The sequence below is a fragment of the Thalassophryne amazonica genome, chromosome 15, assembly GCF_902500255.1.
Source record: "Thalassophryne amazonica chromosome 15, fThaAma1.1, whole genome shotgun sequence".
NCBI lineage: Eukaryota > Metazoa > Chordata > Actinopteri > Batrachoidiformes > Batrachoididae > Thalassophryne > Thalassophryne amazonica.
Genome location: NC_047117.1, coordinates 54,020,397 through 54,048,259, shown reverse-complemented (window position 1 = coordinate 54,048,259; position 27,863 = coordinate 54,020,397). Strand labels below are relative to the sequence as shown.

At 39.2% G+C, this 27,863-nt stretch overlaps 1 protein-coding gene and 1 long non-coding RNA gene across 2 annotated transcripts in view; both read left to right on the top strand.

Moving 5' to 3' along the window:
* Positions 1–27,863, top strand: part of LOC117527125 (zeta-sarcoglycan) — a 1,464,030-nt gene that overhangs the window by 587,833 nt on the left and 848,334 nt on the right. The gene's annotated exons all lie outside the window — the stretch shown is intronic.
* Positions 1,070–22,998, top strand: LOC117527127. Its single transcript, XR_004565446.1, has 3 exons — positions 1,070–1,158; positions 5,596–5,598; positions 22,988–22,998. It is a non-coding gene; the product is annotated as an uncharacterized LOC117527127 (long non-coding RNA).

The window sequence follows — 27,863 nt, the reverse complement described above, 5'->3', positions numbered from 1 at the left end:
ACAGTAAGAGGCTTTTTCGTGCGTCCTGGCATGGTAAATATGTGTACCGAATTTCATGAGGCTACGACGAAAAAAGCCCAATGCGGAGGGTTTTTGAAAATTTCTAGGGGGCGCTATTTCGTGATTTTTCTGCGACCATGTGCGAGGCCCCCAAAATATCAAATTTCGGATCCGGCCGGACGACTTTGGAAAGTTTGGTGAATTTTTGAGCATGGGAAGAGGCCGAAATTTTGATTTCAAGAGTGAGAATAATAATAATAATAATAATAATAATAATAATAATAATAGTCATAATAATAATAATCATAATAATAATAATAAACAGCGCAATTACAATAGGGTCCTCGTAGGACGTTGCCTACTCGGGCCCTAATAATAATAGGTGGCGTGGCTTGTGTGTAGCCACATGTTGAGTCTTGTGTTGGACAAACTATTTTAAGACATTTATTAGGTCTACTTGTGCATAGTTTTGGAGCTTTAGGCCTTGTTGCTACGAGTTTTATTACTCATATGAGGCTGAAGCTCAGAGCTGTGTGTAATAAATATTAACATTGCAAGGGAAAACCACCTCTCCTGTCCCTAGTTAAGTGATGTTTTATTCTTTCAATGCAGCTATAACAAAATCCACGATTGCTGGTGATTACACAAAAGTATAAACTTTGATGAAAGAATCACAATTTTTAGAACTGGAGTATTTGTCCCAGTGAGATATGAGTAATTGAGAATAGAAGGGGAGAATGTGTCAAAGTACTAAAAGAAAGAAAGAAAGTAAATGAAAAAGCTAAACGTGGCAGACATAGATTGGGAAGGATGAAGGTTACATTCACTGGAGAACAAAAATAAGTAAATGAGAGAATCAGCTCAGTTATTACTCCAAATTTTTGACATTCTAATAAGCTGTCCATGTGCGGTCTGGATGACTTACGAGTGGTAAGATGGCCGACAGTTTGCTTCAGCGGTTTTTACTGAGTGTGTGGGCCAATGAGATATCCAATACTATATTACACTGCACTGCTTAGCTTCTGAGATCTGACAGGACCAGGCTTACACAGAACAGAACAACAGCGCATATAAACATATTCCAATACGTTTTGATATTATAGCTACTTAAAATCAAGGAGTGTTTTTGCGCCCACCCTGTATATTTTTCAATCATTTGTCTCTACCATGATGTCTATACTGATATCACCGAGCTAGCTTCTTGTCATAGCTGTTGACTCATAACTGTTGGGTTCTGTCATAATGCTGAAAAGCATTACATACCTCTTTCAGGAGATCATTCACATTCCACCAAAGCTATATTGTGCATTAATAGGCATCCGGGAATGAAATGGGGCACCAGTCTGTCTACTACCAGTCTGCATTCCTTTAAAATTACTTCCAAGCTGTTATTTTAAGGTAAAATAGCTCATGTCGTTTTTTTGTTTTTTTTTGTACACAGTTCCCAAAAACAACACAAACGATGAAAAATCCAGCAAGCTGGACTGCGCCAACAGCTACCAATAAACAATTCACTGGCATTATCATTATTTCTATAAGGTGTTTCACAGCCTGGCTTCGGAATGATTTTGTCTCTGTGTCGGTGTACAGTATGTCACATTGAACCTACTGTACACTCCAACCCTACACACCAAAACGGAACAATTTATCACAACCTACATCATAACAGCACCACCCCCCTCCACCACCACCACCAACAACTCAAAACCACTTTCCGTTCTTTTTATTAAGAGGAGCTTGTCATTGTGGTACCAAGGGAATTATGAGCTCAGATTCCCATAGAAACCCTGAAGTGCTCAGAAAAGGTGAGGAGGATGAATGAGGAGAAAGAAACAATGAAAGGACAGAAGGGAGAGCTGGGACAGGGAAATATATGGGGAGATAGAACAAAGAAACAAGAAAAAGAAGGAAAGATGGTAAGAAGGGAGAGAAAGATTGTAAAGAAGGAAAGTGGGCAGGAAGGAGAGGGCGAAGGAAGGAGATGTAACAAGGAAGGGGAGAAAGAATAAAATGGTGAAACGGAAAGGGAGAAAGACAAAATGTAAAGAAGGAAACGGGATAGCAAAAGCAGAAAAAGAAAGAGGGAGCTGAGAATGACAAAAGAAATAGATGAAGTAAGAAAGAGTGGACGAAAGAAAGAAACTGTAAAGAAGAAAGTGGGATCTGAAGAAAGAAGGAAATGAATTAGAAAAAAGGAAGGGACAAGGTTAAAAAGGAAAACTAAAAAGAAGGAAGTCAAAGAGACAAAAAGGAAGGAACAAAGTTAAAAAGGAAGACAAAAGAAGAATGTGAAGGAGACAAAAAGGAAGGAACAAGGTTAAAAAGGAAAACTAAAAAGCAGGAAGTGAAGGAGACAAAAAGGAAGGAACAAAGTTAAAAAGGAAAACATAAAAGAAGGAAGTGAATGAGACAAAAAGCAAAGAACAAGCTTAAAAAGGAAAACTAAAAAGAAAAACGTGAAGGACACAAAAAGGAAGGAACGAGGTTAAAAAGGAAAACTAAAAAGAAGGAAGCAAAGGAGACAAAAAGGAAAGAACAAGGTTAAAAAGGAAAATTAAAAAGAAGGAATTGAAGGAGACAAAAAGGAAAACACAAGTTAAAATGGAAAACTAAAAAAGGAGAACCTGAAGGGGTCAAAAAGAAGAAAACTCGGCAGGACATAAGGAGAGAATGAAGACAATGAAGAAAAGGGACCACAATGAGGAGTAATTCGAAGAAGTAAGGTAAGGAGCTAAAGGAAATCTTAAGAAGGAAACATGACATGAAGGAAGGGGATGAGGATGAAAATGGAGGGAAAGACGGAAGGAACAAGACAAAGAGGGACAGACAGAAGGAAGGGGAAAAGATCATTTTAGAAGAAAACAGGGCAGGAAGGAATTACAGAACGAACAAAATGGTGAAAAAGAAGGAACAAGATGAAGACAGAGAGAAGACAGGAAGGAAAGGGAGAAAGAATAAATTAAGGAAGAAGGAAGGAATTAGGAAGTTGAAAAAATGGTCGGGGCATTTGGAAGAAAGAAAGAAAGGCATTGGGGAGTTCTTTTTATTTATTTTTTAATTAGGTGTTTATTTTTACCAAATCTGGAACGAAACACACACGTGCACACGATGATGTCATGTTTACTTTTCCCCCCAGAATCAGTGTTTTTGTATTTACATGAATCAGGCAGGAATCACATGTTGGAATCTCAGACTATTTCATTTCATTCCATCCCTAAAACAAAAATCGGCATTTTGTGACGGTATTTCAGTGACAAAACCTGTTTGTGCCTCTTTGAGTTTGGAGCAGGTGTCATCAGGTCGGCTCACAGAGTCGATGATACTATTACTCAGCTGAAGAACGGAGATGTACAAAACTCGCACATCCACTCTCGCAAATGCACACTTGGAAAAACTATTACCCTCATTAATTCACCAAACTTCTCAAAGCCGCCAAGTCAGCGTTTCCATTTGAAACCAATTACAGAAGGCATATTTCATTTTCTACTAGATCTCCACTCGCTACACACAAGAAAACAAGTTGTTGCAGCCATCAGTTTCCAATGACAACTAATCAATACATTAATGCAACGCGGTGTGGGGGAGCTGATGAACGTGCACAAATACACAAAAATGAACATGTCTGGATGTGAAGTATGATATTTATGTTTTTTATCAAATGCAACCACTCCAGTGCCCTCTCTCCTCCTGCTCATATTCCTCTCATCCATTCCAAATCTCCAAATCGATGGTTGGCTACTTTTTAAATTACTTCCCGTGACAGGTTGACAATAAGATGTGTACATTCTGTCAGTTGTTTCAGCAGCTTCTTACGTTCAATATTTTCAATTACAGATTCACCCTGTTTAAATAGAAATGTATATTTATTGAAAAATCTGGATACTATTGATCAATAGACAGACAGATAGATACAGTAGTGTTCAGAATAACAGTAGTGCTATGTGACTAAAAAGATTAATCCAGGTTTTGAGTATATTTCTTATTGTTACATGGGGAACAAGGTACCAGTAGATTCAGTAGATTCTCACAAATCCAACAAGACCAAGCATTAATGATATGCACACTCTTAAAGCTACGAAATTGGGCTATTAGTTAAAAAAAGTAGAAAAGGGGCTGTTCACAATAATAGTACCATCTGCTGTTGACACTACAAACTCAAAACTATTATGTTCAAACTGCTTTTTTAGCAATCCTGTGAATCACTAAACTAGTATTTAGTTGTATAACCATAGTTTTTCATGATTTCTTCACATCAATCAATCAATCAATCAATCAATCAATTTTATTTATATAGCGCCAAATCACAACAAACAGTTGCCCCAAGGCACTTTATATTGTAAGGCAAAAGCCATACAATAATTACAGAAAAACCCCAATGGTCAAAACGACCCCCTGTGAGCAAGCACTTGGCGACAGTGGGAAGGAAAAACTCCCTTTTAACAGGAAGAAACCTCCAGCAGAACCAGGCTCAGGGAGGGGCAGTCTTCTGCTGGGACTGGTTGGGGCTGAGGGGAGAGAATCAGGAAAAAGACATGCAGTGGAAAAGAGCAGAGATCAATCACTAATGATTAAATGCAGAGTGGTGCATACAGAGCAAAAAGAGAAAGAAACACTCAGTGCATCATGGAAACCCCCCAGCAGTCTAAGTCTATAGCAGCATAACTAAGGGATGGTTCAGGGTCATCTGATCCAGCCCTAACTATAAGCTTTAGCAAAAAGGAAAGTGTTAAGCCTAATCTTAAAAGTAGAGAGGGTGTCTGTCTCCCTGATCCGAATTGGGAGCTGGTTCCAGAGGAGAGGAGTCTGAAAGCTGAAGGCTCTGCCTCCCATTCTACTCTTACAAACCCTAGGAACTACAAGTAAGCCTGCAGTCTGAAGTAAGCCTGCAGTCTGACATCTGCGAGGCATGGGGTCAACCAACTTGTGGCACCTTTCAGCTGTTATTCCACTCCAAGATTCTTTAACAACATTCCACAGTTCATTCACATTTCTTGGTTTTGCTTCAGAAACAGCTTTTTTGATGTCACCACACAAGTTTTCAGTTGGATTTAGGTCCGGGGATTGGGCAGGCCACTCTAAAACATTAATTTTGTTGGTCTGGAACCAAGATTTTGCTCATTTACTAGTGTGCTTGGGGTCATTGTCTTGTTGAAACACCCATTTCAAGGGCATGTCCTCTTCAGCATAAGGCAACATGACCTCTTCAAGTATTTTCACATATCCAAACTGATCCATGATACCTGGTATGCGATATATAGGCCCAACACCATAGTAGGAGAAACATGCCCATATCATGATGCTTGCACCACCATTCTTCACTGTCTTCACTGTGAACTGTGGCTTGAATTCAGAGTTTGGGGGTCGTCTGACAAACTGTCTGCGGCCCTTGGACCCAAAAAGAACAATTTTACTCTCAGCAGTCCAATAAATATTCCTCCATTTCTCTTTAGGCCAGTTGATGTGTTCTTTGGCAAATTGTAACCTCTTCTGCACATGTCTTTTATTTAACAGAGGGACTTTGCGGGGGATTCTTGCACATAAATTAGCTTCACACAGGCGTCTTCTAACTGTTACAACACTTACAGGTAACTCCAGACTGTCTTTGATCATCCTGGAGCTGATCAGTGGATGAGCCTTTGCCATTCTGGTTAATCTTCTGTCCATTTTGATGTTTTTTTTTGTTTGTTTTTTTTGTCCATTTTAAAGCATTGGAGATCATTGTAGATGAACAGCCTATAACTTTTTGCACCTGCGTATAAGTTTTCCCCTCTCCAATCAACTTTTTAATCAAACTACGCTGTTCTTCTGAACAATGTCTTGAACGTCCCATTTTCCTCAGGCTTTCAAAGAGAAAAGCATGTTCAACAGGTGCTGGCTTCATCCTTAAATAGGGGACACCTGATTCACACCTGTTTGTTCCACAAAATTGACGAACTCACTGACTGAATGCCACACTACTATTATTGTGAACACCCCCTTTTCTACTTTTTTTACTTATAGACCAATTTCATAGCCTTAAAAGTGTGCATATCATGAATGCTTGGTCTTGTTGGATTTGTGAGACTCTACTGAATCTACTGGTACCTTGTTTCCCATGTAACAATAAGAAATATACTCAAAACCTAGATTAATCTTTTTAGTCACATAGCACTACTATTTTTCTGAACACTACTGTAGACAGACGGCCTTTGAGCATTGATATTTAACCCTGTGACCCTTTGGTGCCTAGTCCTACAAACTGGATAAAAAAGTTATAATCCACCCCTTAATGTTGATTTCTTTGATTCTGATTAAATGATCAAAGCAGAGTGGATGAAAGGCAACAAAAACCAAGTCTTCTGAGAACCAGTGATGAATTGGGCGTGAAAAAAATAGTGATGAAGATCAGGTTTACAGAACAGCAATTGAGATACAAGATCAGGCTCAGAGGTTAGCAATCTGGATCAAAGATCATGATCAAAGATCAGCAATAAATGCTAGTTGGTTTTGACACCCAGATAGGTGCTTGGGACTAAGATTGCATAATATGACCTTTTTATTAATTATGACTGAAAACAATATCTGCATATCGCTAGAACATTATTGAAAAAACTAATCCAAATTCGTCTTCAAAACACAAAATAAACTGGCTTCACTTCACATCATATAATACAATTGATATCCGTCACGAAAAGCCAATACCTAATCCTTGTAGCAATGTTGTGGTCTGAACTAAGGATAGATCGATTATCGGCCGATGCTGACAATAGGCAAACTGATAATCCACCCAAGTCCCTAGTCTGAACTGTACCTGGTGGGTTTCTGCATCCACATGCATGCTTTATGTTTTTTTTTCAGTCCTATCAGAAAGTGTTGGTATGATTTGGACCAATGTTGGTGGAATGATTGCAGGTCAACCAAGAACACAGGAAATGGATTTTCAGGAAAAAAAAGTCAAATGAGCAGATCAAGGTCTAAATTTTGTCCCAGGGTTTGTAGAGGAGATGTTTAGAATGGTTGAAGTTCAGCTTTATAATGTCACATGACCCATTATCTTGGTGACCTTGAAAAGACAAACTCCAGATCATAACTGGTTAAATCAAACAGTTTGTACCCATAATGGATTAAACACACTGTTATTTTAAAAAAAGTGAAGAAAATTTAAAAACTCAATGCAATTGACTGCACAGACTCATTTATGTCTCTATATGTTGCTATGATGTTGCATTGTCAGATTTTCACTTTGAGAAGGTCACCTGACTGCATATCAGTAAAAGGTAAATGGACTGCATTTATGTAGCGGTTTTCCATCTGCATCAGCCACTCAAAGCGCTTTACACATCAATGCCTCACATTCACCCCGATGTCTGGCTGCTGTCATGCAAGGTGCCCACTACACACTGGGAGCAACTAGGGGATTAAGAACCTTGCCCAAGGGCCCTTAGTGATTTTCCGGTCAGGCTGGGATTTGAACCAAGGATCTTCTGGTCTCAAGCCCAACACTTAACCAGTAGACCATCACCTCCATCACCTTAACCATGAGACCATCACATTAAGCACAAGATCAGGGGTGGGCAACGTGTTCCAGAAAGGGCCAAGAGGTTGCAAGTTTTCTTTGCAGCCACTGACTCCACCAGGTGATTTCACTGATTACAAAGTGATATTAATCAGTGAAATCACCTGGTGGAGTCAGTGGCTGCAAAGAAAACTTGCAACCTCTTGGCCCTTTCTGGAACAAGTTGCCCACCCCTGCACTAGACAATCACCTCCACCACCTTAACCACAAGACTATCACCTCCATCACCTTAACCATGAGACCATCACCTCCATCACCTTAACCATGAGACTATCACCTCCGTCACCTTAACCATGAGACCATCACCTCCATCACCTTAACCATGAGACTATCACCTCCATCACCTTAACCATGAGACCATCACCTCCATCACCTTAACCATGAGACCATCATCTCAATCACCTTAACCACTATACCATCATATCCATCACCTTAACCATGAGACCATCACTTCCATCACCTTAACCATGAGACCATCACCTCCATCATGTTAACCACAAGACCATCATCTCCATCACTTTAACCACTAGACCATCACCTTAACCACAAGACCATCACCTCCATCACCTTAATCATGAGGCCATCACATCCATCACCTTAACCAGGAGACCATCACCTCCATCACCTTAACCATGAGACCATCACCTCCATCACGTTAACCACAAGACCATCATCTCCATCACTTTAAAAACTAGACCATCACCTCCATCACCTTAACCACGAGACCATCAGCTCCATCACCTTAACCATGAGACCATCAGCTCCATCACCTTAACCACGAGACCATCAGCTCCATCACCTTAACCACAAGACCATCACCTCCATCACCTTAACCATGAGACCATCACCTCCATCACCTTAACCACGAGACCATCAGCTCCATCACCTTAACCACGAGACCATCACCTCTATCACCTTAACCATGAGACCATCACCTCCATCACGTTAACCGCAAGACCATCATCTCCATCACTTTAAAAACTAGACCATCACCTCCATCACCTTAACCATGAAACCATCATCTCCCCTGTTGCCTCAGTGTTGCCTTATTGTTTTTGCTGTTCCCACCATCTTGGTGCCATGTGTTACTTTGATGTTGCTTTCTCAGTATGGGTGTTGTTCACTTTGACAACATGACAGATGAATTCTGTGGCCATTGCTCACTCCGTAGAGGTCATGTGACTGTTGCAAATAATGTAATTCCAACTTTATTTTGGCCCATTTGCCAACAAAGTCACTGAGACCTCAGCAAGTAATGCTCCGAGTGACTTGCTGTTTTCGAGAGGTTTGTCCTTGGGCAGAGCTACATAAGCGTGCAAATGGGCAACACTCAGCTTTCCCATTTTTGCATGATGCTTCAGACAGATGCATACTCCATACAGCTATTAGAATATAGATGATGAAACATATATGAACTTAAGATATGAAAGTTTTGCATGCGTGAGTTTCAGCAAGAACGATAAGCAACACATTATAGATCAGCAGAGGAAAGTCAGCAGCTCAGTGTACCATAAACAAATTTTATTACTCCAATACGTGCACATGAGTGTGCACACAGGCACATTTCTTGATGCAGCCTCGTTAAAACCTGTTGTGTTCTTTTGTCAAGCTTTCAAGAAGCATGCTTTATCTTACTCCACCACACACAAACCCTTATAAATGATCGTAGGGTTGTGGTGGGGGTTTTGTTGTCGTTGTTGTTGTTGCAAAAAGCATGTCAGTGAAGCCTGCATTGTTTTAGAGATGAATGTGCTGCAGTGGGACTGTGACAAATTTAATTGACTACATATTTACAGTACTTATCATTACTAAGTTTAAGTACAGCCTTCATGTTCCTTTTAAAACCACAACAAATGTCTCAACAAATTGGAAGGAAAAAGAAGAACAAGTCCGTCAATTATAGGCCCTGAGACCTGGTGGCACCATTGCTAATTCACATATTCCGTAGCATGAATCATATGAGTCGATAAGTCCCTCTGGATGAGATACCGGTCCAATGCGCGTTACTTCCTCAGCCAAGGCCAGTGTCACAGACCAAACAGTCCCCCTGCCTTCACTGCGCATGAGTCATTTTCAGAGCGTAAGCAGCGATTCAATGATTATCACCTCGTTTCTGCTTAAAACTGACTTTAGAATTATTTAAAAGGTCATCTGATGGTTAATAATCACATTGTTCCCTTTGATCGTTTGGGTGTAGTCAGTCTCAAAGCATCAAATTCAGACATGCTGCTGTGGCGCTCTGATCACTCCCCCATCTTTTATTATGAAATAATGCTGAATTTATGTGGAAATGATTGCTGTACAAAAGCTTCAGATATCTGTTGCTGAGATAGATGATGACTGGAGTGCAGTTTGAAGCAGAAATGAGGCAATAATCAGTGAACTGCCGCTGATGCTCCAAAATGATTCATGGGCAGTGAAGGAACAGTGAAGACAGGGGAGACCAAGTTTTTGGGGGGGCCGTTTGGTCGGCGACACCAGTACATTTACATTTGGGTGGACCTGAACAATGCAATTGAAGTGTCTTTTCCAAGGATACAGATGGCATAACTGCACAGTAAAATCACCAATGTAAAACTAACACTGACCGTGTTAAATTAACACTGCCAGTGTATATATGGTCCTACCCTGGTCAGAGTGGGACCATATGTTCACTGGCAGTGTTAATTTAACACTGGTGATTTTACTGCGTGGGAATCACATCCAGGTCTACATATTGGTCACCCAACTCCAATGAGACTAAACTACCTGCTCAACACAGGAAAGAAGTAGTCCTTTATAGGCCCTCAGACCCATAGGCCTGTTGATGCTGAGGCCCACTGGTGCTTGTGCTTATCTTTGGATTCCCCAATACGAAGAGATGTGTGAATAAGTGCCTATTACTCGCTCTAGATGGGTCAACAGCCCATCATAGGTTACTTTCCAAATCAAGCCAGAACCCATTTACAGCTGCGCAGACCGGGACAATGGAGATGATGTTTCTTGTCCAAGGACACAGACACATAATGTGACTGGGAATCAAACCCACATCTACCTATTGGTAGTCCAGCTCTTATCCAATTAAACTACCTACTCAACACATGAAAGAGGAAGTAGTCCTTTATAGGCCCTCAGGCCATTAGGCCCATTGATGCTGAGGCCCATTGGATTTGGTGCTTAGCTTTGGATTTCCCAGTATGAAGAGATGTTTGAATTACTGCCTATGGCTTGCTCTGGATGGGTCAACAGCCCATCATAGGTTACTTTCCAAACCAAGCCAGAACCTATTTGCAGTTGTGTGGACTGGAATGACGGAGATGAGGTTTCTTGTTCAAGGATACAGACAGTATAATTGGGAATCAAATCCAGGTCTACATATTGTTTGCCCAACTCAAATCAGATTAAACTACCTGCTCAACACATGAAAGAAGAAGTAGTCCTGTATAGGCCCTCAGTCCCGTAGGCCCACAAATGCACAGGCCCATTGGTTCTGGTGCGTATCTTCGGATTCCTGATATGAAGAGATGTGTGAATGGGTGCCTATTACTCGCTCTGGATGGGACATAAGCCCATCATTGGTTACTTTCCAAATCAAGCCAGAACCCATTTACAGCTGCGTAGACCGGGACGATGGAGATGGAGTTTCTTGTACAAGGACACAGACACATAATGTGACTGGGAATCAAACCCACATCTACGTGTTGGTAGTCCAGCTCTTATCCCATTGAACTACCTGCTCAAACATGGAAGGGCTTTGAGTCTGTTTCCAGAAAGCAAAACAAAGTAACATGGCAGTTACAACCAATCATATACTATCTTTGAACCCACAAAATTCTTGGTTCAATCATGTTTACATTGTGATTTTTGGCTCTTTACTCTGCAAAGTTGCAAACATCTGTGATGCAGTATTAGAAAATATTATGTGGTGTGGTATAATAGAAAAAAACAAAACAAAACAAAACAATTTCCCCTGATATTGTAGCTCATTGAGAACCGACTTGGTGTTTGGGTTCAATATTTAAAAAAAAAAAAACAAAAAACAATAATTTATGTTTACAAAGTGTTTCTCATCCACTTAAGTCATTTTGTGTTGCTGTATTGCATAATGTTAATGATTAGGTGTGTGTGTGTGTGTGTGTGTGTGTGTGTGTGTGTGTGTGTGTGTGTGTGTGTGTGTGTGTGTGTGTGTGTGTGTGTGTGTGTGGATCCCACGTAATATTCTCTGAGCAATTTTATGGCTCAAATTAAAGAAAGGAGTGGTGCAGATTTGTGGTGGGAGTTCCTGTGCAGACTTTTCCCACATATTGCAGCACATTCTCAAAGCTCACAATAACTGATTTCGGGGGACAATCCCCTCTAAATCTGTCAGGGCTTTAGCCTGTCCTACTGTCATTTTCAGCATTTTAAGTCCACTTTAGATCAGTTAGCATTTCTGCAGATTTTCAGGTCGGGACTGGGATCATGCACTGATATTATATATGTTGCCGTACCACAGAATTGCTCTGGGTTCTGGATGTCAACTACCCAGGCACTGATTCAGTCCATCCACATATCACAAAAGTAGCCATCTATCTGCCACAGCCAGGTGAAGTGTGGTCTTCCCATTGGCCTTTTGCACTTGCTGGGTTTTTGATACACCTGCATGCTGGATGCCAAAAGTCATACCTGACACTCCATCTCAATGAACATAGGGAGACCATTCTTTTGAACGTGGAGGTCCATCAGGAAGGGCATCCAGTGTACAATTTGTGCAAAATCAACATGCAGATCCAAATTGGATCTGTTGTGGCAACCTTGAGTGAAAACAAGGGGAACAGCTGAAATGTTTTACTTTTTATGACTAAAGACAGAGTAAAATTCAATGAAAATATTCAATTGATAATTGCTAGTAAATGTTAATTGAGTTATTCTTTTAGAAAAACTAATGTATGCAAGTAAAATTTACTTAAGAATTCCCCTTGTAAAATTTACTTGGAATTTCTGAGTGAAAAAACTTGCCTAGGTTTTTTTCAAGTAAATATTACTCCAATTTTTTTTTTCTTATTTTTTTTTTTTCAGTGTAGCAAGAAGGTCCAGGTGTCGCTTCCACCTGGGGCCTTTCTGTGTGGGGTTTACATGTTCTCCCCATATTTGCGTGGGTTCCCTCTGGGTGCTCCAGCTTCCTCCCACTTCAAAAGACATTCTGGGTACATGAATTGAAAACTCTAAATTGACCATAGGTGTACCTTTCCTCATGCCCCATGACTGCTGGGATAGCCTCCAGCCCTCCTGTGACCTTTGATTGGACTAAGCTGGTGCTTAGCAAAATCACCAGTGTAAAATTAACACTGACAGTGTTAAATTCTCACTGCCAGTGTTTATATATTCCTCACTGACCCAGTGTGGACCCATATAGACACTGTCAGTATTAATTTAACACTGGTGATTTTGCTGTGTATAGACAATGAATGAATGAATGAACTGGTTTGTGTCTCACGTTTCCTAAGGGAGCGCTGTACATAGTGTTGTGTAAATGTAAAACACAAGGTTACCTGGGGAAGCCCAGAATTGTTAAAAAAAAAGTACCTAAACAACTGCTATAACATAATAAAAGACAAATGAGAATGTAACAGTATATTAACAAGAAATTTAAGTGTTCCATAAAAAAGGTAATTAGATTGGATGAATGCAAGCATATGCTATGTTACGCATCATTTCTTCATCAAACTGTATTTAAAGTTTTATTATTATGATCATTATGATTATTTTATTTTAAATGACCTCTAATTCACTCTGTAATGCAACAGCCTGTAACACACCCAAAGCTGGCATTTGTCCCCTAAACCACCTTGGCCATTAATTAATTAATACATGAAGTATAAAAATAGTCAATATCCACAACAGTAACCAAAATGACATCATCAAAATAATGGGATCTGCGGCAATGTTCTGTCCCATTCCTATTACTACCATATTGAAAACTTGCAGTCTCTTTCCAAGCGATGCCAGATAATTCTGTAAGGGTTTAGAGACGGGGGGGCACATAAATCCAGCCTGTGCACAGCTGTGAGACCTCTTTGACACTGAAAACTCTACAGCTTCATAGGGTGGAGATCAGATTAAAGTGATGAACCCATCCTCCAGAGTGGACACAAGATTGTTGCCCTATGACCCACGATGTGTCAACAGTATTAACTAGGTAAGTACGTTTCCAAGTAGATTATCGGTGGCTCAACTCTGTACTGCAGCATTCACTTGAGGTTCAGTCCACAGTTGAAACATCTTGTCGTTATCTTCTTTTGTACACCATAAAAGAATCCTGAAGTGATTCCCTGCTGTTGAAACTGCTGCACATAACTTTACAGTGATTCCTCTCATTCATCCGTTCTCTCATAACGGGAGGGACTCTGGGACTAACAGTGTTGTTCACAGTCACCTTACTGATGTATTCGGGTGACAAAAGTGGTATTCTGTCACCTTCCCCGCACCTGATTTAGTTTTTTCTTTCCCATTGGATTAAACCTACAGCCCTCTGGTCCCAAAACAATGACGGGAAAATCGTTATTTTTCTGTGCCTCACATGATCTAATGGCATACGGGCATCCTCTTCTAGAATGTATACTGGAAAATAAGACTGATTATTTCCAAAGTATTTTACAGTTGTCAAGCTCTGCTGTTGTGACAATGATGTAGCCATTTCAAGCAATTCTCTTGGAAACATCTTGTTCTGGGAGATCTTCCCAAAGTTGAGAAATACATTAAATGTTGCCTGTAAAAGCTGCTTTTTAAATTTCCTGCTCATTTAAAAAGGATATTTCTCTTCTCCTGATTCTGTTAACATCACCTACACAGAGAATGGGAATGGTGGGAATTGAATCCAGGACCTTTTTGCTGACAACCAACAGTGGTATCCATGGCACCAGCATGATGTCCTTTTTTTTTTTCTCCAAATGTCAAGAAACCCTTCAGGACAGCTCAAAATGGTACTAATCTGCCCTACTGGGTTTATAGATTAATACAATACATCAGTGTCCTCCGCTGTACATTTCTGAAATTAATTTGTCTGTAGATATATTTTAATTCATACTGCTATGACTCAGACTGCAGATGAATTTTAGACTGCAGAGGTGAATTTAAATGGTTATTTGACCCTGGCTAAATGTGTCTGTGTGCTTCGAAATCCCATTATAAGCATAAAATGTGGAAGAACAAGATATTGCAATGACCATTTTGTGCATTTATTTGTGTAATTTTGCCATTACTTCATAATTTTACCATAACTTTGTGCATCGTTTCCTTCATTTATTCACCATTTTCTGTTACTTGTCCAAATCTGAGCCACTGTGGCAGGAGATGAAGCATGTCATCCCCTATACTTTGCCAAGTCCTGTAACTCTTCCTGGGGATCGCGAGGTTCCCAAGCAATCTGAGAAATATAATCCCTCCAGCGTGTCCTGGGTCTTCCCCAGGGCCTCGCCCCAGTTGGGCGTGCCTGGAAGACCTCCCTAGGGAAACAACCAAGGGGCAGCCTCACCAGATGGCTAAACCACCTCAGTTGACTCCTTTGGATGAGAAGCAGCAGAGGCTCTATTTAGAGATACACCAAAATACAGGAGTTTCTTACCGTGTCCTGGAATGTAAGACCAGATACCTGACATAGGAAATTAATTTTCACTGTTTCTATCTAAAACCTTGTTCTTTTTGTCATCACCCAAATTTCATGACCATAGGTGGATAGGTGAGTAAATTGACTGGTAAATTGGGAGTCTCAGCATCTGGCTCAGTGGTAAATAAAAGAGCATAATCCATTTGTGTGTTATAAATTAATGTATTTATTGAGTCATTCATATTCTAGGGACACGGGGTGATGATGAGGACTTGAGCCTATCTCAGTGTTCATTGGGCGTGAGTATAAGGCAAGGTACACCCTAGACAGGCTGTCAGACTGTAACAGGGATGATACATATAGACAGGCAAACACAGTCTCAGTCACATCGATGGTCAGTTTAGAGTCACCAGATGACCTATTCTGCTTGTTTTGGAAGTGGGAAAAACATGAAACTCCTGGAGGGAACTCATACAGGCATTAGGAGAACATGTAAACTCCACATAACCATTGTGCATGATTTCAATTAGTTTATACTTGTATTACCTGAGGCCATCAAATACGGCCATCAGGTATTGCAAAGGATTTTCATCCATCCATCTGTCCGTCTCTCTGTCCTCAGCATAAGTCCAGTCCTTACACTGCTAGGGTCTTCAAATTGACAGGGAACATTCTTGGGACACAGACCTTGCACAGGTTCAAAGATGGCTAGCGTTGACCTATTTTAAGAGGTATTTTAAGAGATTAAAATGTCACATTCTGTATCTAATTTATAGTATGATCTTGAGGAATGTCAGCGTAGTGACATCACTGCCTGGTGTCGCTAGCTGATAACTTTCTTCATTTTTGGCTAGAAACAGCACCTTTCTCATATATTATGTAAAAGCTAGCAAGAAAAAAAGAAACACTTCTAAGACTGAAATGCTGTTTTTGGAACCCAATAACACCTCTGAACTGATTTACAAGACAATTTGCGGACATTAGTGTGCATGCTAACTTCCACTCACTCAAAGTAAAGTTCCTACAGAGTTAAATTTGTTCATTAATACCTGCAAATGCACAGAGGGTGAGCTTCAAATATTCCGTGATTTGCACAACTGCTGCTCCAAAGGTCATACAGTGAGGAAAATAAGTATTTGAACACCCTGCGATTTTGCAAGTTCTACCACTTAGAAATCATGGAGGGGTCTGAAATTTTCATCTTGGGTGCATGTCCACTGTGAGAGACATAATCTAAAAAAAAAAAAAAAAAAAAAATCTGGAAATCACAATCTATGATTTTTTAATAATTTATTTGTTTGTTGTTTTGTTACTGCTGCAAATAAGTATTTCATCCCCTACCAACCAGCAAGAATTCTGGCTTTTTTTAAGAAGCCCTCTTATTCTGCACTCTTTACCTGTATTAATTACACCTGTTTGAACTTACCTGTATGAAAGACACCTGTTCACACATTCAATCAATCACACTCCAACCTGTCCACCATAGCCAAGACCAAAGAGCTGTCTAAGGACAACAAGGGAGAAAACTGTAGACCTGCACAAGGCTGGGATGGACTACAGGACAACAGGCAAGAAGTTGTAGAAGACAACAAGTGTTATGATTATTTATTAGAAAGTGGAAGAAACACAAGATAACTGTCAATCTCCCTTGGTCTGGGATTCCATGCAAGATCTCACTTTGTGGGGTAAGGATGATTCTGAGAAAGCTCAGAACTACACAGGAGGACCCCGTCAATGACCTGAAGAGAGCTGGGACCACAGTCACAAAGATTACATTAGTAACACATGATGCTGCCATGATTTAAAATCCTGCAGGGCAGCAAGGTCCCCCTGCTCAAGCCAGCACATGTCCAGGCCCATTTGAAGTTCACCAGTGACCATCTGGATGATCCAGAGGAGGCATGGGAGAAGATCATGTGGTCAGATGAGACCAGAATAGAGCTTTGTGGAATCAGCTTCACTTACCATGTTTAGAGGATGAGAACAACCCCAGAGTTTGGGGGGCGTCTCACAAACTGTCTGTGGCCCTTGCACCCAAAAAGAACAATTTTACTCTCATCAGTCCACAAAATATTCCTCCATTTCTGTTTAGGCCAGTTGATGTGTTCTTTGGCAAATTGTAACCTCTTCTGCACATGTCTTTTATTTAACAGAGGGACTTTGCGGGGGATTCTTGCAAATAAATTAGCTTCAGACAGGCGTCTTCTAACTGTCACAGCACTTACAGGTAACTCCAGACTGTCTTTGATCATCCTGGAGCTGATCAGTGGGTGAGCCTTTGCCATTCTGGTTATTCCTCTATCCATTTTGATGGTTGTTTTCCATTTTCTTCCACGCGTCTCTGGTTTTTTGTCCATTTTAAAGCATTGGAGATCATTGTAGATGAACGCCTATGATTTTTTGCACCTGCGTATAAGTTTTCCCCTCTCCAATCAACTTTTTAATCAAACTACGCTGTTCTTCTGAACAATGTCTTGAACGTCCCATTTTCCTCAGGCTTTCAAAGAGAAAAGCATCTTCAACAGGTGCTGGCTTCATCCTTAAATAGGGGACACCTGATTCACACCTGTTTGTTCCACAAAATTGACGAACTCACTGACTGAATGCCACACTACTATTATTGTGAACACCCCCTTTTCTACTTTTTTTTAACTAATAGCCCAATTTCATAGCCTTAAGAGTGTGCATATCATGAATGCTTGGTCTTGTTGGATTTGGAAGAATCTACTGAATCTACTGGTACCTTGTTTCCCATGTAACAATAAGAAATATACTCAAAACCTGGATTAATCTTTTTAGTCACATAGCACTACTATTATTCTGAACACTACTGTATATGCGTACACACATTGCCTCCTGCAGATGCAGTTAAAACCTAAATATTATTTTTGATTGATTGATTGATAGAGGGGCTTTAGTGAACATATTCAAATTGTATGTATGACAATAGGATCTTAATAATTAATTAAACAACTGCAACTTATAAAGAACACAATACTCATACGGCCGAAGGTATTTATATTTTTTTATTTTTTGCAACTGATATGTGTTAGTTTGCTAGTATTTGTGCTTATTATTGGAACTGATTTTTGAGAGATTTACTTCTCTTGGCAGTGATGCTTGAAAAGTCACGAGTCATGAGATCCCTAAACAGAGGCATTTGATACCTTTGCACAAGAATGGATCTCAAGTGTTTATGGTCCTGGTGTATCCCTGTCTGGTTATCAAACTTGGATGCTAACCAGTGACCTTAGTTGATAACTTGGTGTCTTTGGCACTTGGCCTATATAGAGTGTTCTTGGCTACCTTGGAATGTCTTTGTCTTATGATTATCTCCTTATGGGGCTATTCCACAGAGCACCGTTCCTTCCCATTTCATCCTGAATAGCAAATACGGACATGATTTAACGCAGTGGTGTCCAAACTATTCCAGAAAGGGCCGAGAGGGTGGAGGTTTTCCTTGCAGCCACTGACTTCAGCAGGTGATTTCACTGATTAACATCACTTTGAACAGGTGGGATGAGTTCATCAGTGAAATCACCTGCTGGAGTCAGTGGTTGCAAAGAAACCCTGCACCTTCTCAGCCCTTTCTGGAATAGCTGGACACCACTGTTTTGAAGCATTATAGTAACTTCTTGATCCATCTCTTGTCAATCTTGAACAAAGTTGGTATACATAGCAGTTACAGCCATCATCGGCACCAGTTTTGAAATCGGGGTGAAATTTCAAGCTGTTCAAAAAATTTCATCCTGATTCGTCAAATCTGTGTCATTACTCTGTCAATTCCGGGTGTTTGTAGTCTTAACAGGAGGATGTCGCAGTAAGCTGTTTCTTCCCTTTTTGCATTTTTCTAAATCGTGAGGGATCATAATTGACCAGTGGCCTGTGGAATATGCCTGTTAGGGAGATTCATATGAGGCATAGCACCTGCATTGTGAGAGAACATCAGTCCTGATATTTTGGCCATATGACACACTCCGTCAGACACGATAAGGTGTGCAGTTATCTCAGTGATGATGACCCTAACACCTGGAAAAGGCCGGGGGAATACAGATGTATCACCTGACTGCAACAAATACACGACTTGTTTGGGCAAGTGGAGATAAAGTGGCTGTATGCCTGTGTGGTTCTCATCCCCCAACTCAGTTGGCTCTGTGATGTGGTTGGTATGGCAACACGTGGCACCAAACAACTGATGCAACCCAAGCGCACCTCCATATTATTTTGTCAGTATTATAATTGTATTAGGGGCCTCTCTGGACCCCTGTCAATCATTGGCCCCGAAAATCCTTCTCCTTATTCTCCCCTTTTTGGCACCTCTGCCTGAGTGTGAACCATAATGAGAAAATTGTGGGTCCCAGTGTAATTGGGGTGTGCTGAACTTTGTCCCAGGCAAGCCTTTGTATTAGCCCTTTGATTCAGTGATCACTCAACAGGATGAAACTATATTAATCTATCCAGCAGTTTTGGATCAAAAATGGAAACTTCCCATAAAATGATCTTGTGCTTTTTTTTATTTGTTCTTTACTGTCAACTTTCATTTCTTTCTTTGTTTTGCAACATCTCATTTTATGTGTCAAAGCCAATGAACCATGCTACTTCCAGCTGGGTGTGTGAGCGAGAGAGAAAAACAGAACATCACAACTTTGACTTTTCTGCAGCCCAGTACGGTCAAATTCTAACATTCTTTACCATAGAATTCAATAGAATTATGATTTAGAAATTTTTCCATGAAACTCGCCCAAAATTAAGAGCTCATATAACAATGTAAACTTAATTTTTATTTTGTTTTATACTTGTCTTGTAAAGCATTGTATAAAAAAAGTGATTTGAAATGCCTTTATGACATTAACAGTGGTTATTACTGTATTGTTTCAAATATACAATACCTTAATTATAAGAAGACTCCTCTTTTTAAGATGTACATATATGTGAAAAAAACTTTTCAGATGACCAAATTTTCTTTTTTTTAAACCAATATATATATATATATATATATATATATATATATATATATATGACACCTCCCTCTTTTCCAACTGCATCCTGACACATTACCACATTTAGGACCATTTTTTGACTGTTAGCATTTTTTAAAATGATATTTGTGGGCTTGCCATTGTCCAACAAAACACTTTCTCACACCATATTTTGTGGCTGCTTGAGAGTTATTTGATGCTGCATTTATCACCGTGAGCTTCAATTTGCATTGTAACGTTTAAGTTTGTGTGTAACTTGCTGAGCTTTTGAGCCCTGCTGTTTTCAGTACAGTCACTGTCTCTCTGTCATCTAGCACTTTAAGCCAGGTACAGTGGTCAATCACTTCAGTCTTGACGGCACCTTAATTTTATTGTTATTTGGTAACACCTAGTGTTGTAGATGTATGTTACAAACAAAAGACAAGACCCGGAATATAAAATAACCTTATTTTTCAGACTCACAGGTGCTGGAGCCTATGCCAGCAATCCTAGGGCTCAAGGCAGGGTACACCCTGGACAGGATTCCAGTCTATTGCAGGACCATTTACAGACAAACAAACACATTCACACTCACAAGCACACCTATGGTCAATTTATAGTTCCAAATTCACCTAACACGCATGTTTTTGGAAGTGGGAGGAAGCTGGAGTACTTGGAGGGAACCCACCCAAACATGGGGAAAGCATGCAACCTCCACACAGAAGGGACCAGGTGAGAAGCGATACCAAAACCTTCTTGCAAACTAACCCAGCTGCTGGTGAGTCAGGGAGTCCCCAAAATTTCAATAATTAACTCCATCAAAAACTACGGTTTGGCATCAAATAGAGATAGACAGGCCTATCTTGTTGATTGTGAAGACTTGTTAAATGCAGGGTCCTGGTAGCCAATAAGGCTACTGTTGCTAGTAGAATAATATATACTCATAACTCTCCATTATGACTGATGATATTGTCATTAAACCAGCTGATTATGGTCACTGAAAGCCATTATCCTTGAGTGTGAGTGTTTCCAACAGTGGTGTGACTGATGTGATTAGTAATTACTCTTTCTGCTCACAATGAACTCAGGGAAATAACAAGACTTGTCAACAAAAGGCAGCAATTTTGGTATCACTTATCATCCTTGCTGGCTTTCTGTGACAGGTGTGTGTCAAGCCCCTGTCACACAGACAGAGGTGGGCACAGCTAACCAAAAAGTTAGCTTCGATAACCATTAATCTGATAACTGAAAAGTTATCTTTTATGACACTAAACCAATAAACTGCTAAAAAATTTTCTTTATTACAAATAACCGATAACTGATAACTTTTAGTACTGATTCGGATGTGGCCACATTAAATTACACTGTCGGCTTCTGATAAACCAGTTTCATTGTCACTTTTCGCTGCTGGGTAAATTCAAGGATCTCAAACACATAAGAAAGCACAAAAATGAATGAATAAAAAAATAAAATCTCAAATACTGTCATCATCTTTCAAAAGCAGTAAAACACAGTATTAGAAGTCACAGTTTATCTCGCTATTAGATACACCATCATTTACGAACTAAAAAGGTGCTGCTTTTTTCACACGCTTTGAACTCTGCGGCTTAAATAACTAAAATACGTCCATTAATGCATTGACTGGCAGAGTAATTAGTAAATATAAATTCTTACCTGTTAGTTTCAGTGGGATTCATCTGAATAAATAATCCATATAAAGCGTCCTTTTTTAAAATCAAAAACAGTGTCTAAACATGAAGAAAAGTCCCTCTGTACACAGCTGCACCATGAGAGTTCCTCTCCCCCACCAAGTCTTGATGATTAAATTACAGCCACAAAGAAATAAGATAAAATTATGTTAAAATTAGTCCGTTTTATTTTTGTTTTGAGCAGACTCACTCACTGTAACATCCAAAGTGAACCTGAACTACACTACACACAATGCTCCCTACCTCGACCGGCCAATCACGTTTTGCGCTTAATGATGACATCATTAGCAAGCGACAGGCAGCCAGTCTGCTTCAAACACACAACAGATGGACTAAAATGTTTGATTTTAGGGTTTACAAACATTTTTGACCGTTAAACTTTGCTCACTTTACCAGCAAAAAAATGTTAACTGACTGAAAGTTATCCGAACTAAATTTATCCGAAGATAATTGGTCCGATGATGGTTTTAAATCTTATCTGAAAAGCTAATCCGCTAGCAAAAACATTAGCTTCGATAATTATCTGTTATCAGATTAGCTGAACTGTGCCCAAAACTGCACACAGGCATGTATGGGGCAACCTCACGACAAGTGAAGTGAAAACAGATGCGACACCTTTGCGCGTGCAAACCGTGTGGCGTTGTGACATGTTGATATTGATGTTGTGACATGTTTGTGGCAAGTAGTGACATGTTTGTGGCAAGTAGTGACATGTTTGTGGCAGATTGTGGTGAGTTGAGTGGTGAGTGTGAAGTCAACAGAGACACCATCTGGGGATTAGAGGAGAGGAGCACTAGTCTTCAGATGTGGTATATGCATACATGCGTGCATGAGTCTCCTTCAGTTCAAGACACGTGACTCCGTTCTTGTGGCTAAGTCACTGAAAATTTACAGCGCACGTTACATTTGCTGCTTTGAACCCTTGCTCCTTTTAGATGTGTGTGATTCTAATGTCTACCCTTCAAACTCTCTGTTTCCGCCCCGCCGTCTTTCTCTTCCTTCTCTGTCTAATTCATCTCATCCTCAGGAAGGATGTTATTTTGTCATAAAATGCACTAAAGGGTTAAATTACAAAAACAACAAAAAGACAAAAATGAGTCTAAAAATAGAGCCTCCATTTAGGGATAATGAGGTGTCCTGTGAAGTGCTTGACTCTAATCAGTATTTTGAGTTGGGGAGAATAATCATAGAGCATCAGCAGGGACTGTCATGGGTAATAAGGGAAAGGGGAAACGCTTCAGATAATGGGACATTTTGCACAATTTTACTGGGAAGAGCAATATCGACAAACTGTGTTCGGGGACAACACTGTAAAAATGTGATCCTCTCCAGTCATTTAGTTCAGCATCACAGCTGCAGTTACAGGTTTTGCACAGTGGACACCACAGATGACAAATCAATCTTTTGGATTGTTATTGTTTTGAAATTCCTTAAATTATCACTGATGAGCAACACAGTCTCCCAACTCTCAACTGGAATTGTATGATTGCAGAATGTGATGCTTGAGCTGATGAAGCTGTTTTAAATGTAATTACTCTGCTACTACTTTTTCACCTTACCTGCTCTAAGTGCACCTAATTAAGTTGTGTTCAACTAATCAAGAGCTGAGAGACCATTTGTACGTAGAGCAGCGAGAGATGAAAAGATGTGTTTCTCTGAGCATTTGCATTCCAAAATATAGCTTGATTGAATGAATGAATGAATGACTGAATTATTCGGCACACAAATTCAGCACACAAAACTCCTTATATATAAAAAAAAAGTACAACAAAATAAGTCATAGTGCACAATGCACAATCCAAAAGAAATAATACCAAATCAAAATACGTAATTGTCCATACTGTAACAAGAGATTATATTATTTTTATAAAGTATTTTAAAGCCAACTAGAGTACGGCATAATTTAAAATGTTGAGGACAGATGTTCCAAATGTTTACACCTTTTACAGAAACAAAATGACTTTTTTACACTAGTCCCAGCCTTTAATTTATCAAATAATAATGTTCCTCCCAAATTATAACTGGAGTTCTTCATTTTAAACAGATTTTGGACATGTTGAGGTAGAAGTTTGTTTTTTGCTTTATACACGGTGTGTATTGTAATATAATTAACTAAAGTTTAATACTGATAAGTATTATGACTTTCTTTTGCAATAAAATATTGAATACATGTTTTATGAGTGTTTCCTCAAACCTCAATACAATATGTTATATATGGAGGTATTAATGAAGAATATAAAGTGATTAGAGAATATTGAGGTAGGAAATCTTTGGCTTTATACAGAATTGCAATGGCTTTTGACATTTTGGATTTAACAGATTTAAAAAAAAAAAAAAACTGTTAACAATGAGACTGGCCGGTAGTTTGAGCAAGACCATGAAATGTGACCATCTTACTCCAGTATTTGCTTCACTTAATGAAATCCCTGCACATCATGAGAGGAGTTCAAGGTTGTGATGATAACAGAAAATACTAAATGGTATTCTGCTTTCGTATCTCACACAAACGGTTAAGCGGTATACAACAGCTTGTCATGAATTTTCCTCTCAAGCTGCTGGGCCTCAAAGGTGAAAAAAGTTAGCAAGTTACAGTGGTTTTTTTTTCCTAATGTTCTCCATTCTAGTGGAATAATCTGCCTATTGAGCTTAAACAAATTGTTTTTTGGTGTACTTTTTTTTAAATATGCGACCTAAAATCATTTTTTTTTTGAGTTAACTATAACTTTTAACTTCTTTACCTAATTTTAATATTTACTGATGTGGCGGTGGTGTGTGAGCCTATTTCAAGTTTAATTATGTTTGTTCACTGGTTTTGTATTTTCTTAATGCTTTTTGTTTCTTTTTATTGCTGTTTTTATTATTTTTTTCTCTATAACTTTTGTGATTTTGCTTGCTTTTACATTATAAAGCACTTTGTGAACCACTGTCTCAACTACATAAGTTATGTCACAATTTGCATAGATTTTTTTTAAGTTATTTCAGCTTAACTATAGAAATTTTGTGACAATAACTCAGTTGAATGTTGAAATAACTAAAAAAAATCTGTGCAAATTGTTACGTCAATTTTTGTCATTGGGACAGCAGTTACTTTTTAGTGTAGTGGTTCAGAAAGCATAAAGCATGTCATAAACTTAACACCTTTGAAGGTACCATTTTACAACGGCTGAATATTATATTTATCTTGGAACCAGAGAGAATTATAATTATTCAAAAAGTCATAATTTTAAAACTATGGGAGCTGAATTCACACTGAGGATTTTCTATGTAATTAAATAATCTTACCAGCATTTTTTATAGAGAGAGCAAGAAAGAATATATATTTTTAAAAATCTATGTATTATTAAATGTAATATAATAGCAGTGTGTTGCAACACAACAAATTTACTACCGGCTATACTTCAGCATCTTGTGTGGATTAATTTCTACTATACACTTTTTTCTCTTTTTTTTTTTCTTTTTGTTTTTTTGGAGGCTCTTTGAAACTGCTTCCCAGTTGTAGTATATTTGGCTCTCTTTACAAAATGCATCACAATTCCTAATTTCTGCTTACTGCTTTGAGCATGATCACAAAGTATTCTGTATACAGTTCTGTAAATTGTAAGCTGCTGTTAGAATTGTGGAATTCTGAAAGGAAAACTGATTTCAGGAGTTTCTGTGTTGAAACTTTTCTCACTTTGTTTTGACTTCATGCTGCCACCTTCATGTCGACATCGCCAGCTGGCATTGTTACCATTCTGAGCTTCATGTCTGATCTCCTCTGTTGCTTGATGTTTGGTGTCTCCATGTGATATTCCGCCCATTTCCAACTTCCCTCTAAAATTCATTGTGTATTTGTTCCATTTTTGATGCTGCTTTCAAGTTGTGGTGCAGGACGGCTTCTTAGCAGAGTGGCGGGGGGAGCGGGGGGACTGAAACATTTGCAACTGTACTTCACAAAAGTTGCATGATCAGAACTTTAGCTTTGAATGTGGTTACAAAACCAAAAAATAAATATGGCAATATAAAGCCTTGGCATAGTTAAAAAAATATACAGAGGATTGATGCATAACCTGTGTGTTCGACATGCCTCAGTATAAATATCCAAGTAAATATACGTGTCTGGAATTGTGCTTTTAATTATGTGTGACTTCTTGATGAAGTCATTCACACCAACAATTACAAATACTTTGCTGATCAGTACAACCCCTGGCAATAATTATGGAATCACCGGCCTCGGAGGATATTCATTCAGTTGTTTAATTTTGTAGAAAAAAAGCAGATCACAGACATGACACAAAACTAAAGTCATTTCAAATGGCAGCTTTCTGGCTTTAAGAAACACTATAAGAAATCAGGAAAAATAATTGTGGCAGTCAGTAACGGTTACTTTTTTTAGACCAAGCAGAGGGAAAAAAATATGGACTCACTCAATTCTGAGGAATAAATTATTGAATCACCCTGTAAATTTTCATCCCCAAAACTAACACCTGCATCAAATCAGATCTGCTTGTTAGTCTGCATCTAAAAAGGAGTGATCACACCTTGGAGAGCTGTTGCACCAAGTGGACTGACATGAATCATGGCTCCAACACGAGAGATGTCAATTGAAACAAAGGAGAGGATTATCAAACTCTTAAAAGAGGGTAAATCATCATGCAATGTTGCAAAAGATGTTGGTTGTTCACAGTCAGCTGTGTCTAAACTCTGGACCAAATACAAACAACATGGGAAGGTTGTTGAAGGCAAACATACTGGTAGACCAAGGAAGACATCAAAGCATCAAGACAGAAAACTTAAAGCAATATGTCTCAAAAATCGAAAATGCACAACAAAACAAATGAGAAACGAATGGGAGGAAACTGGAGTCAACGTCTGTGACCGAACTGTAAAAAACCGCCTAAAGGAAATGGGATTTACATACAGAAAAGCTAAACAAAAGTTATAATTAACACCTAAACAGAAAAAAACAAGGTTACAATGGGCTAAGGAAAAGCAATCGTGGACTGTGGATGACTGGATGAAAGTCATATTCAGTGATGAATCTCGAATCTGCATTGGGCAAGGTGATGATGCTGGAACTTTTGTTTGGTGCCGTTCCAATGAGATTTATAAAGAAGACTGCCTGAAGAGAACATGTAAATTTCCACAGTCGATGATATGGGGCTGCATGTCAGGTAAAGGCACTGGGGAGATGGCTGTCATTACATCATCAATAAATGCACGTTTACGTTGATATTTTGGATACTTTTCTTATCCCGTCAATTGAAAGGATGTTTGGGGATGATGAAATCATTTTCAAGATGATAATGCATCTTGCCATAGAGCAAAAACTGTGAAAACATTCCTTGCAAAAAGACACATAGGGTCAATGTCATGGCCTGCAAATAGTCTGGATCTTAATCCAATTGAAAATCTTTGGTGGAAGTTGAAGAAAATGGTCCATGACAAACCTCCAACCTGCAAAGCTGATCTGGCAACAGCAATCAGAGAAAGTTGGAGCCAGATTGATGAAGAGTACTTTTTGTCTCTCATTAAGTCCATGCCTCAGAGACTGCAAGCTGTTATAAAAGCCAGAGGTGGTGCAACAAAATACTAGTGATGTGTTGGAGCGTTCTTTTGTTTTTCATGATTCCATAATTTTTTCCTCAGAATTGAGTGATTCCATATTTTCGTCCCTCTGCTTGGTCTAAAAAAGTAACCGTTACTGACTGCCACAATTTTTTTTTCCTGATTTCTTATAGTGTTTCTTAAAGCCAGAAAGTTGCCATTTGAAATGACTTTAGTTTTGTGTCATGTCTGTGATCTGCTTTTTTTCTACAAAATTAAACAACTGAATGAACATCCTCCGAGGCCGGTGATTCCATAATTTTTGCCAGCAGTTGTATATGCTTTAGATCATCCATCTGGGCTTCTTGGTTGTTGGGCTATACAAAAAGGCTGTTTTTTTTCAAACCCTTTGACCAAACTATTCCAGAATCTAATCATGTATACGAGGGCTGTCAATAAAGTAACGGTCCTTTTTATTTTTTTCAAAAACTATATGGATTTCATTCATATGTTTTTACGTCAGACATGCTTGAACCCTCGTGCGCATGCGT